This window comes from Opisthocomus hoazin, chromosome 6 (genome assembly GCF_030867145.1).
Source record: "Opisthocomus hoazin isolate bOpiHoa1 chromosome 6, bOpiHoa1.hap1, whole genome shotgun sequence".
Classification (NCBI taxonomy): domain Eukaryota; kingdom Metazoa; phylum Chordata; class Aves; order Opisthocomiformes; family Opisthocomidae; genus Opisthocomus; species Opisthocomus hoazin.
This window is the reverse complement of record NC_134419.1, coordinates 19,138,402-19,154,226: the sequence shown is the minus strand read 5'-3', so window position 1 is coordinate 19,154,226 and position 15,825 is coordinate 19,138,402. Positions and strand designations below refer to the sequence as shown.

At 47.3% G+C, this 15,825-nt stretch overlaps 1 protein-coding gene across 1 annotated transcript in view; it reads left to right on the top strand.

Moving 5' to 3' along the window:
- Positions 1-4,925: 4,925 nt before the first annotated feature.
- Positions 4,926-15,825, top strand: part of ZNF644 (zinc finger protein 644) — an 84,878-nt gene continuing 73,978 nt past the window's right edge. Inside the window, exon 1 of the mRNA XM_075424887.1 lies at positions 4,926-4,947. The gene's annotated coding sequence lies outside the window, so the exon portion shown is untranslated. The remainder of the gene's footprint in view (positions 4,948-15,825) is intronic.

The window sequence follows — 15,825 nt, the reverse complement described above, 5'->3', positions numbered from 1 at the left end:
TAACACTGACTTCTGCTGTTGACTGGATTTAATCTGCATTAATGCTTTCTAAAGTAGCTATATATTGTCTTTTGGGTTTGTCGCTCTGAGGCTGATTTTAAGTGTCATCCAATTTCAAGGTTTCAGGTGTTAGCACCAAAACATTCACCCTATCCATTGAGGTAATTATGAAAACATTTGTATTTGTGGCCCCAGTGGATTGTAGGCCACATCTTTTGCTTACCTGAAGCCCTGTGAGAAACTGTTTCCTTTCCTGGGATGGGATGATGCACAGAAGGAAGTACGTTATCTGTATTCCTCTGTACCCTTTACACGTTCTGGAAGTGCTAGGCTGATACGGCGTGAGTGTTCACTGAAAAACCTGTGACTGCGGCCATAGGCAGAGCTGGTGCCAGACATGGAAGCGTCGTGATACGGCCCTGCAAGGAGAGCTGCAGGGCTCTGGAGCAGGGAAGGCACACAGAGCAGCCACGTGTCCAGCATCAGCCTCCTTGGAGCAGCTCGCCTGAGACAACAGTCCATTCCCCCAACAGGGTAAGATTACTCGGGAAGCCTCTCGTAGATGTGTTTTTATGAAAAAGTCCCTCCCATAACTCTCAGTGTCGGAGTGGGGCATCTGGCCTAACACAGTTAATTCAATTCATCTTGTAACTAAAAAAAAAAAACCACCAGGAAAAAATACTGGACAAAGTATTGCCTCTGTCAGAGGCACAGCTTTAGAAATCATCCACTGCTTACACGGGACACTGAGGCTTCTGGAGCAATGTCGGCGTGTTGAGTGAGGGACGTTTGTCACCTTCATTGCCTGTGTTTTGCCTGGTCTCTCCAATGGACAAACTTCATGCAGATGACAAGTTTCCTACTGCTAGACAAGGCTGTGCTGACCGGCCAGACATTTTTTGAAGTTCGTATGAATGGAACGTGCCCGTGAAGACACGGGAACCTAACCCGTAATGAAGGTGCTCGCTGGGAGCGTAGTTCAGTGTTAAGCGCGTTCCAGCAGAAAAGCTCTTTGACGCTGCTGAGCGCACTCCTGCCCTGTGCCGCCCAGCTGTTGCACAGTCCAGTTGTTCTGTGGGGTCGTGTGAAATTAGTTAAAACAAATGTGTGAGTAATCTCCATTTCCCCCTCCCCCACCCTTTTTGAGAAGCTTGTCTCTTACCTCTGGGCAGTGGTGTTACTGCTAGGAAAAAGGTGCGTGTGTGCAAAGAGCAGAGCGGGCGAAAAGGCTGTCTTTCACGGTTATTTTTCACTCATCCCTAAATTGGGAAATAGCCTTTGTTTCATGTCTGTGGTAAGTGAACTCCATAACATCAATAAAACAGAGACCCGAAATGCCGCTTGGAATTGCCACTGGCAGCTATTAATGTCTTTTCCATTGCATGTTTTATTTGTAGCTCAGTAATAACTCACGAAGGCGTAGTTCTGCTCGTTAGCTTGAGAGGAGGCTGAAGGTGCTTGGGGTGCTCCAGGATTGCACCCCAGCTTCGCAGCCTTCCAAGCGGCCCTGAAACCGCGCGGGGGCTGTACCCTGCGGGAAGAAGAGCGGCGTTAGATCTACATTTGCGGTCGCTCTGCGGGCGGAACGGGACACGAGCTCCGTGCCACCGAGTGGCACTGGTGATGCCATTTCAGGTGCTGGCGTACGACTGCAAACATCCGCGCCCGCCCCGGGCCGCCGAGGCGTTCGGCAGGCGCCTCCGCGAAGGGCTCCCGGCTGGCTCCCTGGCAGGCCGCGCACCGCGCCCGCAGCCGCCGGGCCGAGGCGTCGCCCATCTGCCGCGCGCTACCCGTACGCGGAAACGAGGCGCCGGTAACGGCCGCGGGCCCAGCGCCGCCCACAGCCCGCGCGCGGGCACTGCGCCCCCGCCGCGGGGGGCCGGGCCCGGGGCCCGCTGCGCGGCGGTTGGCGGGGCGGCCTCCCCCCGCTCCCCGGGCGCGGCGCCTCCGGCCCCCGCCTCCTCGCGGCCGTCGCAGTGGGGCCGGGCGGGCCGGGCGGCAGCCATCTTGCCGTCTCGGTCCCGCCGTTGGGTTAAATTAGCCGACGGCTCTGGCGCGTTGCCGTGCCTTCCGCCTTGGTGTTAATAGTGCTGGGTGCAAGGTGAGTTTGAGGCAAAGCTTACGCTGTGACCGAACGATGGTGTCTGTCACCGCGTTCATCCAGGAGCTGTCGGGTCACCGCAGAGCGCTCTGCGGGCAGGCCTGCCGCCGCTGCCTCCCAGGGCTCGGAGGGACCCGCAGGCTGGGCCAGCAGCTGGCCTTGGGCAGGCTTTTCTGGGCTGAGGAGAGGTGGCCCGAAATACGAGAATGCAGTTTAAAAGCAAAGGCGCCAACTGTGCTATAGCCACCAGCAAGAGCTGTAATTTTAAATGGGGAAGAGCCTCAGCAACAAGAGGGCCACTTTCTGTGGGCCTGACGTGTACTTTAAGGAAAGTGATTAAATCATTGAATGAGCGACTGATGTGCTCTGGAGGGAAGGGTAAGGTACCGTGCTCCTGGGACTCTTCCAGGCGAGGGAGTCGTGTGACCCACCCCAGAGCTGGAGTTCCCTGATGACTGGTCTGCTTTGTCATTCTCGGGTGCAAACTGAGCCAGCTGGGAGGGGAGGGCTGCCATGTTGTCACCTCCGTTTCCAGCCGCTGCATTACACGCGCTGCTGCTGCACGGAGCTGTCCTCGTGTGCGTTTCCTCTCTGTGCAGAGCCCACCTGTGTGGTGGTCTGTCCCCAGCCAGCCGGTCGTCTTTTGTCACGTGGAACAGCAGAGAAGGAAGAGTGTCTTTAATGCAGAAACAGGTTATGGGATTCTTTTTTTTGGTCTCAGAATTTATTATGTCCTGAAAAGGAAACTGTATGCCCAAAGCAGCCGTTGGCTGACCCCCCTTTCCTGCATGCGCAGCCCCAGTTGTGCGCTGGTGGGGAAAAGGGAGAATTGGTAGGATTGTGCTCTGCTCTCTCCTGTCCTGACCTTGCTGGATTTGGCTCTGCAGTCGGGGGCCTGGTGGCCAGCAGTGGCTCTTGGCGTGAAGAAGGCTTGGGTATGGCTGTGGTTGCAGAGGGGCTGCACACACAGGCCTATGCCTATGGGAGAGCTTTGTCAGTGCGTGGACTGGTATCCATCTTCACATTCCTTCCAGAGTTCATAAGATGTTAACTTTTGAAAGGGCTGTCCCCCTTGTGTATTTATGCCAGTGATTTTGGGTTTTAAACTATTCATGCATGAAAAACGACTGTAGGAACTGTGTACTCCCATGTCTGAATAATGACTACATGGGAACACAGATTACAGCAGTTTTGCACTGAGAGTGCTGCAGTTTACATGATCTCTTTGGGAACATCAAGAAACGTTTTTAAATGCTGGTGCATGTTAATGCATTGATTTCAACCAGTCTTTTTTTGTCCCTTTTGGATTTGTTCAACTTAACAGCTAGCGTGTCTCATGTTTGCTCTAACATATGCCTAGCAAATTAGGCAAATTAAAAAATGCATGCAAAAATATGGTGCTATGCACATGTATCAGGTTTGTTATTTATTAATAGCCTCCAATTTCCATAAGATAGCCTACTTTTTTTTTCTTTAGCTCAATGGATAGCTTATGCCAATTACATGTAGTTTAACAGCTTTGAAATCTGTTTTTGCTTTTCTTATGCATAAAGACATGGATTCTGTTTCAGATTTTAATTAAACTCTACACTGACTTTAAAGATTCTATTGTCCTTTTCATTTAAATAGGATTTTTGTTAGATCTTTAACAAGACCTCAGTGGGGTAATAAATCTAAGCAATTGTCCTTATTAGGAGTAGATTATCCTCAAGAGATGGAAAGTCACAGAAGTAACTAAAACCATTTGTAGAGACCGAACTAAGGCTTTTTCTTCCTAAACATTAAACAGACTTGCAAATGACTTGCTTGGGCGCTCAAATTAAATTAAATGATATTTTGTTTATTTTTCACATTTTCAGTGCAGGCTATTTGCATTTACTTAAACTTTGAGTTTCATTGAGCAAAATTCACTCCTGGGTAAGGATCCTTACTTTCAGTATACAGGCTGTAAATGAAACTCAGTATATTCTGCAGCTTCTTTTGTTAGTAACTCTTGCAACACTAGTGATTTATAGGACCCACTGACCTAGTGAGTGTATTCTTAATTCATTGTATTTGCTGCAGTAGATGAGTTCTGTCTGAAGAATTAGTCTTGCGTTTGTCCCATGCCCCAGCCATAGTGGAAGAGCTGCAGAGTATGTAGCAGTGTGCAGCTTGCTTAGCCGAAGATCTCCTCAGATGCTGGACTGAAAACACAAGGTCTTCTGTCAGAATAAATTTGCCGCAGAACCAACAGTTCTGCCTAAGTGTGGCCTTCACGTGTTTACACACTGCTAGGAGGTGAAAAGGGGATTTGACTCTAATGTTTTTTTTTGTTTCAGTTGTCTGCTTCATTTGAGGATATTTTCCATTCTGTAGGTGCTCAGGCCTTGCTTTGTTCCCGGTTTTAGTCATAGGTTGGCTTCTGATGGGACATAGCCCACACACAGTCAAATCCTGAATTTCTGCCGTATGTTTAATTCCCAATTTTGTTATGCACATTTTGGTGCAATTTTTTTAAGCATCCAGTTATTTGGAAGCTCCATTTTGCGGTGCCAGGTTTGAGACGCTCATTTCTAGGACTTGGTTCAGCCCAGAAACCAACAGGCCGAGGCACAGGTGCTGCTGAGGGACGTCCTCACGGTAGGACGTGTGGTGAGGCAGGCGGGTTTTGTCGCTGGCTGCAGCTCCTGGCTGGCTGAGCTGCTGCCCTCTGCAGAGCACGCTGCGGGAAGCTGGGCTCCGGGGACACGGCTGCACGTGACCACCCACGGCCGCCTCCACCGGGAAGGAGCCCACAGCCCCGCTCGGCAGATGAAGACAAACCCTTCCTGGTCGCTGCTGCTGCACCAGCTCTCAGCCACCAGGTATTTCATGCCTTGAAGCTCCTCTGTCCCTGTCCTGCAGGCCAGCATCTCTGTAGAGCCAAGCGCTGTCTGCTTCTGCTCCCGACATGGTACTGTGCTATGTTTCTCTGTTAAGAGACTTCACCTCAACCCTTCTTGTCTTCTAAGTGACACTGTAGTGATACTTCAGGGCAGAACAAGTTACGGTAGAGGAACATAGCTTATAAATACTAATTTCTAATTAGACATTTGCTGTGTATTCTAGGCAAAATTGCAGATTTTGAGCCTTCATCTCCTGCTTTCCTTATCACTCAAATGGCAAAGATTGTGACATGGTAGGTCGCAGAGGGAGGTGGAAAATCTGGTGCAAAGTGAGATAATTAGTTCTTCAGCATCATGGCTTCTCTGTGCCCTGATAGGAAACTTAGAAAAACAGAAGGTGCTGACAGCAGATAAATCACCTGGTTGCTGCTCTGCTTTTGGCATGAAGCCGGAGGAAAATGGGGGGAGGAAACGCACACCCTGGCTTTTAGTCTCGGATTGCAACTCTTCCTTCCTCCCCATGCAGTGCACATTCATAGAGTGGCGAACCTAGGCTGAGTGCTGCTGCTGATTTAAATTTTAATATGACTCAGTGCACAAGATTATGAAGCAGCTAAGAGTGCTCAGTCTTTGGGACAAATTCTGGGGGAATGAAGAGATTCTCCATCCTGTATTGTGTCGCAGTTAGACCTGATTTAGGCAATGCCGTATCTTGCACAAAATCCATGGGGCATAGCTTTACACCAGATTCTCATCAGGATGCGGGATTTTCCCTCCGTTTTCTCCAGCAGCAGGGCCAGGAGCTAATCTGTTCTTGGCTCTGCAAGGTGAGATTGAGAGGGTCCAGCTCTGCACCTTGCTAAGACATATGTCTCTTCCTTCTTCCCTCCACCCCTGTTTCTGGGGACATATGCTGTAGTCGTAGGCAAGTGCTGGGGCTCTGCGCTTGCAATATGAAGGTGATAATGTGTATACAAGAAATGCAGAGCTAGCTAAATGGACTTCCGCTGCCTGCTGATGTGCATGATCTCACAGTTAAAAGGATCCCTTCTTGCCTTGCACTCTGAAGGAATGTGTGTTGCTTTCCAATGCCAAGTATATAGCACAGCACCAAATGCGGCTAGACGCTGTTTGCATGTTGGCCGTGTGGTGAGCCAGCAGCGTCCCCCCCTGTTCGTAGCAACCCTCCTGGAGAGGGAGCAGGCTGCTCAGAAGGTTAGGGGGGTACCTGTGCGTCGCAGGTGCAAAAAGCTGCCCTCTTTCTGCCCTGAGGCACAAACCTGCTTTCACTCTGTGAAGCAGAGCGGAAAAGCTGGCGTCCAGCAGTGGTAGGTGTCCCTGAGTATCTGCCAGATGGGGGTGGCGTGTGGGTATAAGAAATCCAGTTTGCTTCCCAACTTGAGTAGGTGAGGTTTGGTTGGGAAAGTAATGGGAATGCTAAATGGTTGCTGCTAACACTAAGACGACAGCAAATTTCCTCTATCTTAATGTTCAACTTTTGAGACTAAATTGAATCTTACTTTATTAAATAAGGTAGGAAGCCTAGAAGTAGCTCTTTAATCTTCAACTGGAAAACACAGTTTTGAAGTCCATTATCTTAGGAACGCAATAATCAGGCAAAGTAATAACTGATGTTAAACCTACTTTGGATGTTACTTAAAGTGCATCTTGGATGGAAACAAAAGTTGATAGGATGGTGTCGGGTTCACTTGGACATCTGCTTTGCTTATGCAGTTGCCTACACGAGGAAGAGAGGTTGATCAGTGTATATTTTCTGGCTATATGGTTGTTTGGGAACTATCAAAGGATCAAAGGCTAAAAGGTCATTGTGTGTTTCATAAATACTTCATTTTCTATTTGTTCCAACAGAAGGCTGTTTGAACTGTATTAGTGTTATAAGCACAGCTCTGCCCATGAGGACTTCCCCACGATGGGTACCTGGCATCCTGCACCTCCAGGAATCTTCAGCATTAGAGAGGAAGGACCTGTTAGTCTCCCCCCCTGCTACTGAACTGTTCCCCTTGGCACAGTTTTGTCTCCCCTGGTCAGTCTGCACCTGATACCATGTGTACCTGTGTCCTGTTGTTCCCCACACCGTAATGCTCTCCTGTTTTTCCTAGATGTTGTCACACCTTTCTCCTTCCCGTGTTTTTCATCCCACGTTGCCTATTTGTGTAACGCATCTGCTCTCTGTGTTGTTTTCAGCTCCTAATTTAATACCACTGGTGAATTTCTCAGTCTCTCTGCAGACTATTAAAAAGAGGCTATGTGGGACTGCTTGTAAAAGAAAACGCTGCATTCCCAAGATAGGTTACAGACGGGTGTGTGTCAGTGCTCTTTGTTTTGGAACTTTCAGCTTTGGGTCTCTTGTTTGCTACTTCAGTGTGATAATACAAAGAACACAAGTTCAAAAGTTGCAGGACTTGAAAGGACCTGCGCAGCCCTAGGCAAAGGGCAGTTTGCCAAGTGAGCAAACCAAAAAAGCAAATGAACAAAATCCTAGCCCAGCCACAAAACCAGTCTGTCCCCAGCCTGCGGGCAGGTGAAGGGAGCCCTTTCCTCCTTCCCCCTCTCTGTACAGTCTGTTTCAACCCACCGTCATGCTGAGTGGCTGGAGAGTGGGCAGAAGTGGATGTGTGCCTGAAATGCCATCCCGTAGCGAAAGGCCGAGCTGGCACGCCTGTGGTGTAAGGTGAGAGGAGTTCTGCTCTTTGCTGCCGTTTTGGTGCTGCCTCTGCGAGAGGCCGGGGGTCACGTGGTTGCTTTAATCCAGCAAAAATCTCTGCGGCTGATGCTGCCAAAAGGAGCATTTGTGGGCTGTGGTGGGTGGCAGAGTTCGATGAGGAAACAAATCCAACTGCGAGCTACCATGTTGCTTCATCGGGTCGGCCTGAGCGCAGGTACCGACACGGGGAGGGGAGGGGGTTGTTGCGGCAGGGAGGGAAGATGTGCTCACACCGACTGAGCGGTGTCACCGCAGGGTCAGTGGAGAGTGAGGCTCTGGGTGCAGGAGTCTGTCCCTGGTGTCTGGTTTTCGGGTGTGGATGGCACTGCTGTGCCTGTGAGGGCTGCACGTGTCAAGTGATGCCCTGGGTGAATCTGTGCCCAGGTGCTGAAGCGGCGCTGGACTGACAGACCTATCCCGTCATTTTGCTTGTGCTCCCAGCTGCAGTTACCTGCTAGGAAAGCTCTCATTCTCAGCCCTGTCTCAGGCTAGGGGAGATGATCTCGTAGTTGTGCCTCTGGCTGGGTTACAGGATGGCCTTGGGTAGCTCAGGGTAGCCCTGCAGGCAGCGTCTCCTGGCACAGACTCCCTGCACCCTTGGTCCTTCTTGGCTGCAGTGCAGGAGGCAGCGCAGCATTGCCTGGATGGTAGCTTTAACTGTTACTTAAAACTCCGACAGTGTCCAAGCAACGCAGCAGTAAATAAACCACTGGCCCCTTTGTACAGAGTAACATCCTTCATGTTGCCCCTGCTACTTGTGTTAATAATGTTGTTTGCAACTCCCCAAGCACAGACTGGGAACTGGGGAGTGTGAAGTGTGCCTCAGGGGGCTGGTAGCAGCAGTGAGTGTTTGAGGCTGGGCAGAATACCCACTGGTGCTGGATGAACTTGCCATCAGGTAACTCTACATAGATAATGTTTAGGCTCAGTCAACAGCAGGGCTGTAAACTGAAACAAATAGCTCAGTCCTGATTACTTTTTCTAGAGGGGATCATGCAGGAGGAAACTGAATTAAAAATTAACTTTGAAATGAGCTCAAGGCTTTTTACCAACCTAAAAAATCTGGCATTAACAAAAGAACCTATTTAAAATAATGATAAACTGCCATCTGCTGGTAAAAAAGTAATGCATGTAATGAACAAGCAGACTTCCGAAGTCATAAACAATTCTTTTGTATTTGACATGCTATAGTCAAATATATACATGACATGGAAGCCGCATATATTTATTTTACTGTTTTTCATCTCCATTTGCATTTTCATATAGAATATGCTAAACAGATGCCTATAACATAGCTAACTTTCACGACGCACAGAAAACCAAAGACAATAAGAATAAAGAATGAGGACTAATAAAAGCAGATGAGCGATCAGGATGGTGACAGCCTCCAAATGTGTCCTATTTACATTGCTAATAATGAATCACAAGCGCTTCCTTTTTTGACACGCCCCCCCCCCCCCCCCCGACTCTCCCATATGACCAGAATTGTAGCACTGAGAAACATTTCCTGGCTTCTTCAATTTGATTTTTGTGTGTGTGTGGTTCTTTAGTCAAGCTTGTAAATAGGAACTGGGTCTTTAATTGTTCCTGATTTAAGTAGGTCATCTTCGCCAAGACACAAATCTCTTGTCCTCTTGTAAGCCAGGCCAGCTATTCAAAGGATATGGAAAACACTTATTACACAAATATGACCAGAGAAAATAATTTAACAAAGGACCACTCCCACATTATATGGTGTTACACAACCAGTTTCCATAAATCACAAGTATGAGTGCACTACAGGGGAGAGACTTACCAGATTTCATGTTTGTGTAGTGCTTACCAAGTAGGTGTGCTGAGCATGACTGGTCCCAAAGGTGCTGCTGCACTATAAATAGCGGTATTAGTGTGAATTACCTCCAGTGCAAACATCAGGCCACTTGCCTTTTTCATATGCATGCAACTTTCTTTTTTGATTGTGGTTATTCCAAACATAGCCCATTGTTTTAGCAAGCTGATCTTGTCATTGGAAGTGTTTAAAACAGGCAAAGAAAAAATAGGTCAGTTCTTCCTTTGAAATCAGAGAGACGTGTGTATTTGTAATATTTCCCAGGTTTATTTCCTTGGAGCAGGTTTGGCAGGTATGGGAGGAAGTTAAAGATTTATTTTTGGTGCTATGTACCAGATGTCATACCTGCTCTTCTGAGACAGTTGCTTTTATCTCCAGCAGTACCTGCTCTAGTAGCAATAAAAAAAGTGACTTGAATCCTACTTAAAGCGTGTAGTGTGCACTGTTCACATGCCACTAAAGGAAAGGGAAGGCTTGTTTGGGAGACTCCAGGCAGATTCTTTATGCGTCATCATAAAGCAAACATGTTTGCACCCCTCTCAGCAGTGGTTTTGCCTCTTTGAAGAAGTGATGAATTAACGTGCCCAAATCCAGGGCTTGCAACTGCAGCACAGGCTGAAGGTCTACAAAGACGTCCAGTTTGAAGTGCCATTGTATTTATGGGTTCTCTGCACGTGGCTCATTTTGTAGCATCCTAGTGATTCTTTGTAAAGGACCGTTTCTGGGGAATCTGCGGTGCTGTGTGTACTGCGTTTACACTGGTCTTAATCAAACACTGCTCGGCATCTTGCCTGATGAGACGCTGCTTGGTGGCAAAGGAACATTAAGAATATAGGGCCAAATCCTCAGCTCAGGAAAACACCACAACTTTTTTTGACTTTTAATCTGTGGAGGATCTATCCTGTGGCACATAGTCACAGGGACATGCACACCCCGCTCTGGGCCCTGTTTGCTGAAATGCTCCAATAGCAACACAACATGAGCAAAGGGAAACACAGCCAGGGGAACAGCAGTGCCCATGGATACCTGTTAACAGGCGGGAGCTGAAGCACACCCTTGCCATCAGAGACATGACTGTCCTCTGCTTTGCTCTGCAGCGCTTCGATCTCCCTACTAATGGGACTCTGCCTTCCAGCTGCAGCATGACCGACGGCTGAAATAACAGTCCTAGTTTATTCCAGGTATGCCACTGACCTGCATGACCTATAGGAAGGATAAGGTAAAGGCAATCAAAGCAGCACACTCCTGTAGCCTCTAAGGGCTATAAAAATGGAAACATGGGAAACAAGCTAGTAGATATGTGAAGGAAAGAAATGAGGATGGGGGTTCACTGCTCCCCGCTAATAGGCTAAATCAGGAGTTCAGTGGGACTGAGATTTGACCCAACAAGAGAAAGGAGATGAATAAGAAATGATCAAAAGATAGAGCTGGTATTTCCTTCATGTTATGCTGGAATCACTCTGTTCAAAAAGTCTCCCGAACCATGGAGAGCTGGGGCGGGCAGGGGTGAAGAGGTGGGTTATGGTGATGGGAGGGTATTGTCATTACATAAATTGGAGCAGTTCAGGTCTGTTTAACTGTTTAATGCCATATACAATTTGTCTTTTCTGAGCTTACTTAACTGCGGGATGGGGAAAATCGTGCTGACAGCACAGCTGGTTGTTTGGCTGTTCCCTTTCTCTGTGTTTCCAGAAAATTAAGCACTGTGTCCTGCCTATGCTATGTTCAAGGTCTGGCAATGGGCTTTTGATGGGTTTGCCATCGTTTTGGCCAACACTTAATCCTGCTGCCTTTTCATAACTATCCCTCCTGTACTAAAATGGAGTGGTCAGGCTAAGTAACAATAAAGCTATTAGCAGTTTACCAAGGAGCAGGAATACCATTAGTCAGTGGCCAGTTCCTAGCAAAGTGTAGTTCTCAAGATGAATTGAGATCCTTATCTTTGCATGGTAGACTCAGAAGTGATACCTAGCAGTTAAGTGCTGTTCAGAAAGCAATAAAACATTCACTTTAAAAATCAAGAAGCATGAAATAGGTATTATTTCACTGGCACAGAGAAGGGGGGAATGCAAAGAGAATCGTGTAGTGGCTGCACAGTTGTTAGTTTCTGTGAATATAGTGACATTTAGAGACCTCTGGTATTCATTTGAAATAAACAGTGAAATAAGACTCATATTCTATATGTTTGTCAAAGCCAAGCTTAGCCATCAGCTAATATGCTTATCAGTCAGGCAGTGTATAGAGGTATTCTGCTTTCACACTGTCTGCTGATTGGAATTGGGCCCACAAAGAAGCCAGGTGATTAATCTGCAGGGGTTTATTTTTTCTGAACTGTTAATGTCCTCTGTTTCAGAGCAACGGCCCATGGCTCATTAAGCAGGGAAGATTTGAATGGAAGTGTGAAGGGCAGCACACAAAGATTCTCCACATATCTCTTGTTTGAGCCTTGGAGATTAGAAAAATGAAGTACTGGAGAAAGTTTGTCCTGTGCTGGGGCTGAACCAGTACTTTCTGAAAAGCAATGGTACTGTTAGAAAATATTTGTGTATTTCAGTCAACGGGGATAAAATCTAAAGCCACAAGGCTCTTGTAAAGTGGTAGTGGACGTTTGGTACTAGCCCAGGAATGTACAGCTGCTACTTCAGATGACCTGCTGTGAGAATCATGCTCTTTTTAAGTCTGTTGCTCCATTTCTTTGGTGATTACATCTCTCTCTTGCTGCGTTCTTTCCACCTGTACTGCTTGTGTACTCTGGCATCTGATGCTGAGAGAGCACATGGGGCTGCTGAGTCCAGCTGCCTCAACAGAAATGTGACAGCGGAAATATATACTCACTCTGAAAGATTTTGCAATATTAGATTCATCTTAAGGGGATCACCTTGAGGTTATTAGCCACTGTTTATAGTCTGTGTTGTACTTGTTTGTAAAACTAATTTCTGTCATCACCTGAAATATCTGAAAATATGCTGATTTAGGGAAAAGATTTTTCTGGCAATATGGTGTTATGTAAGCATTAATTAACTTATTAACGCTAGTAACTTTCTTCAGAAACAGGGGATTATTTCAACATTGTTTTTACAGATGGGGAAACTTAAGGCTCACAGGTATAGATTTATATCGTCATGTTCTGCTATCTGCTAACTAGTCATTTGGCCCTGCTCACTGTCACTCAAGCCTTCTCCTCACCTGAATTCCTGGTCATGGAGCAGCTGTGTCCTACGCAGCTCCTGGCACCCCTCTAATTGCATCCTGTGAGCAAGTCCATGCTGGGAGGGAGGGAGGGAGGGTGGGAAACCATGAGGATGGGTTATTGTGGAAAAGGGGCGGGGAAGATGAATGAACGACTGTCTTGCTTCAGACTGCAAGAAAGATGTGCCGAGCTCCCATTTTGAACCTGGGAACCAGGAAAGGAGAGCGGCTGCACGGGAGGGAGCAGACCGAGGCTCTGTGCTTCCACTCGCACATGTGCAGATCGGACAAGCAAAGACAATAAGCCAATATTGGGAATACAGACTAAAGTTGCAAAATCATGGGCCCAATCTGATAATGTGTTTGCTCCAGGAACAGGAGACCGTTGTAAACTGTTGTAATTATTGTGGACAACAAGGTCATTGGAAGCGGGAGTGCCCAGTATGACAAAAAAACCCCAGGCCTCCCAAAAAAACCTCTCAGTCATAGAATCATAGAATGGTAAGGGTTGGAAGGGACCTTAAAGATCTAGTTCCAACCCCCCTGCCATAAGCAGGGACATCTTCCACTAGACCAGGTTGCTCAGAGCTCCATCCAGCCTGGCCTTGAGCACTTCCAGGGAGGGGGCATCCACAGCTGCTCTGGGCAACCTGTGCCAGTGTTTCACCACTCTCAAGGTGAAGAATTTCTTCCTAATATCTAATCTAAATCTGCCCTCTTTCAGTTTACAGCCGTTCCCCCTTGTCCTATCACTACACACCCTTGTGAAAAGCCCCTCTCCATCCTTCCTGTAGGCCCCTTCAGGTACTGGAAGGCTGCTCTAAGGTCACCCCAGAGCCTTCTCTTCCCCAGGCTGAACAGCCCCAACTCCCTCAGCCTGTCCTCACAGGATAGGTACTCCAGCCTTCTGATCATCTTCATGGCCCTCCTCTGGCCCCACTCCAACACATCCATGTCCTTCTTATGTTGGGGGCTCCAGAGCTGGACGCTATACTCCACATGGGGTCTCACGAGAGTGGAGTAAAGGGGCAGCATCCCCTCCCTTGACCTGCTGGCCATGCTTCTCTTGATGCAGCCCAGGATACAGTTGGCTTTCTGGGCTGCAAGAATACACTGCCGGCTCATGTTGAGCTTCTCATCCACCAGTACCCCCAAGTCCTTCTCCTCAGGGCTGCTCTCAAGACACTCTCCACCCAGCCTGTACTTGTGTTTGGGATTACCCTGACCCACATGCAGGACCCTGCACTTGGCCTTGTTGAACTTCATGCAGTTCACGCAGGTCCACCTCTCCAGCCTGTCAAGGTCCCTCTGAATGGCATCCCTTCCCTCCAGTGTATCAACCACACCACACAGCTTGGTGTTGTCGGCAAACTTGCTGAGGGTGCGCTCAGTCGCACTGTCCATGTCGCCGACAAAGATACTGAACAGCACCGGCCCCAGTGCTGACCCCTGAGGCACACCACTCGTCACTGGTCTCCACCTGGACATCGAGCCATTGACTGTAACTCTTTGTGTGCGTCCATCGAGCCAGTTCCTTGTCCAACGAGTGGTCCGTCTTTCCCTGCTCTGTGGACTGCCCTAAATGTAGCTATTGCATTATTGGATATTTACCCATGATCTGGACTTCCACAGGGCTGTGAAGATGCAGTGACAATGAGGAAGGATGGAGGTTGCTAGTGAGAAGGGAAAACAAGCAGGTTTCAAGGGCTGCTGGGCTTTGCTCTCTGCTGAACCTCTGCTGGGTTGTTTTTATTTTTCTCTCGTGTTATGCTTTAAAGTTCTACTATAAACAATTAGAGGAAATTTAGCAATAGTATTGCCTGTAGAGACTAGGAAAGTAAGAATACATTCTACATCACCACTTCCCTTTGTTTGTCTTTTTTATCTTGTTTATCTTTGATCAGCTGCAGATGAAATAACCAGCTAACTGATTTCCCATGCAGGGCTGCCACTCATGCTGATGAAACTGTGCTGACACCAGAGTATGCTCTGTAGCGGTCTAGTAGTATCCATTTCTTCTTCCAATACACTGACAGGTCACTCAGGGAGACTAAAAACTCTATTCTGAAGTGGAAAAGAAACTGCAATTTCAATTTTGTTTTGATTTGAAATTTTCCAGCTACATATCAAGACCAAATCCTTGAACTATTTACTTAGAGTAACCGAAATACCCCTATTTGAAATAGTGGATATGCAAGATTTAGCCATTAAAGAGTTGGGGTAAAATTAAAGTCCCCTTCAATAATAACTAAAGTCGGAGAAAATCTTTCAAGAAAATTAAACACTTGATCAAAAAGAGAGAAGGGTTATTGTCGAGAGCGTAAAGATTAAACAGGAGAGTTGTCTCAGATAATAACCATCAATGGTAAGTAGCAGGCAGTTAATAATATCCCCTCAGGGATCTTCTTTTACTCATGTAGGTTTTTGGACAAATACAGTATTACATTTCTTATAGTTAAAGCGTGAGAGCGGTTCATGTCATTTCAGAGTAGCAATAAAACTTCAGTGGAATAAGGACAACTGGAGAGGTGGGGAAGGGGTGACCCAGAAGCTGAAACAGTGGGGAACCAGTCACAGTTCTCTCGAAATAGCTCTCCTTTTTAACCCTCAGATTCTGAGACTTGTTCTCAGCCTCCCTGACGCACCTCTTTTTCGTATCCACCACACTGCGTTAGTGCTGAGATTTTATGTGGTATTGCAGCTGAAAATGAATGAGAGACCAAGTAGACTAAGGGTGTGATTCCATGTTGTAATTAAGAGCTGGTTTAAAGCTTGAACATGCAAATGGTTGAATTAGCAGAATTAAATGGATGGTAATCTGCAGCCAGGGGACGGTGCATAGGGTGGAAAGGATGGGGGCAGGAGGGCTTGGAGAACCTCTCAAGCCACCTCTGCAGCTGGAGAAACTGTAACATGAAACCGCTCCCTTGATCTCTCATTTTTCTTCTCTTATTCTCTCCTCCTATGTAATTACAATAATAAATCTTTTTGTTCCTTAACCACCTTGTGGCCATTGCAAACATTTAAGAATTAATGTAGTTCTTACACATGATGCTCATGTTCTGCGTGTCCCTTTGTGTCCCTCCATTTACTCATTTATCATGTACACACAAAA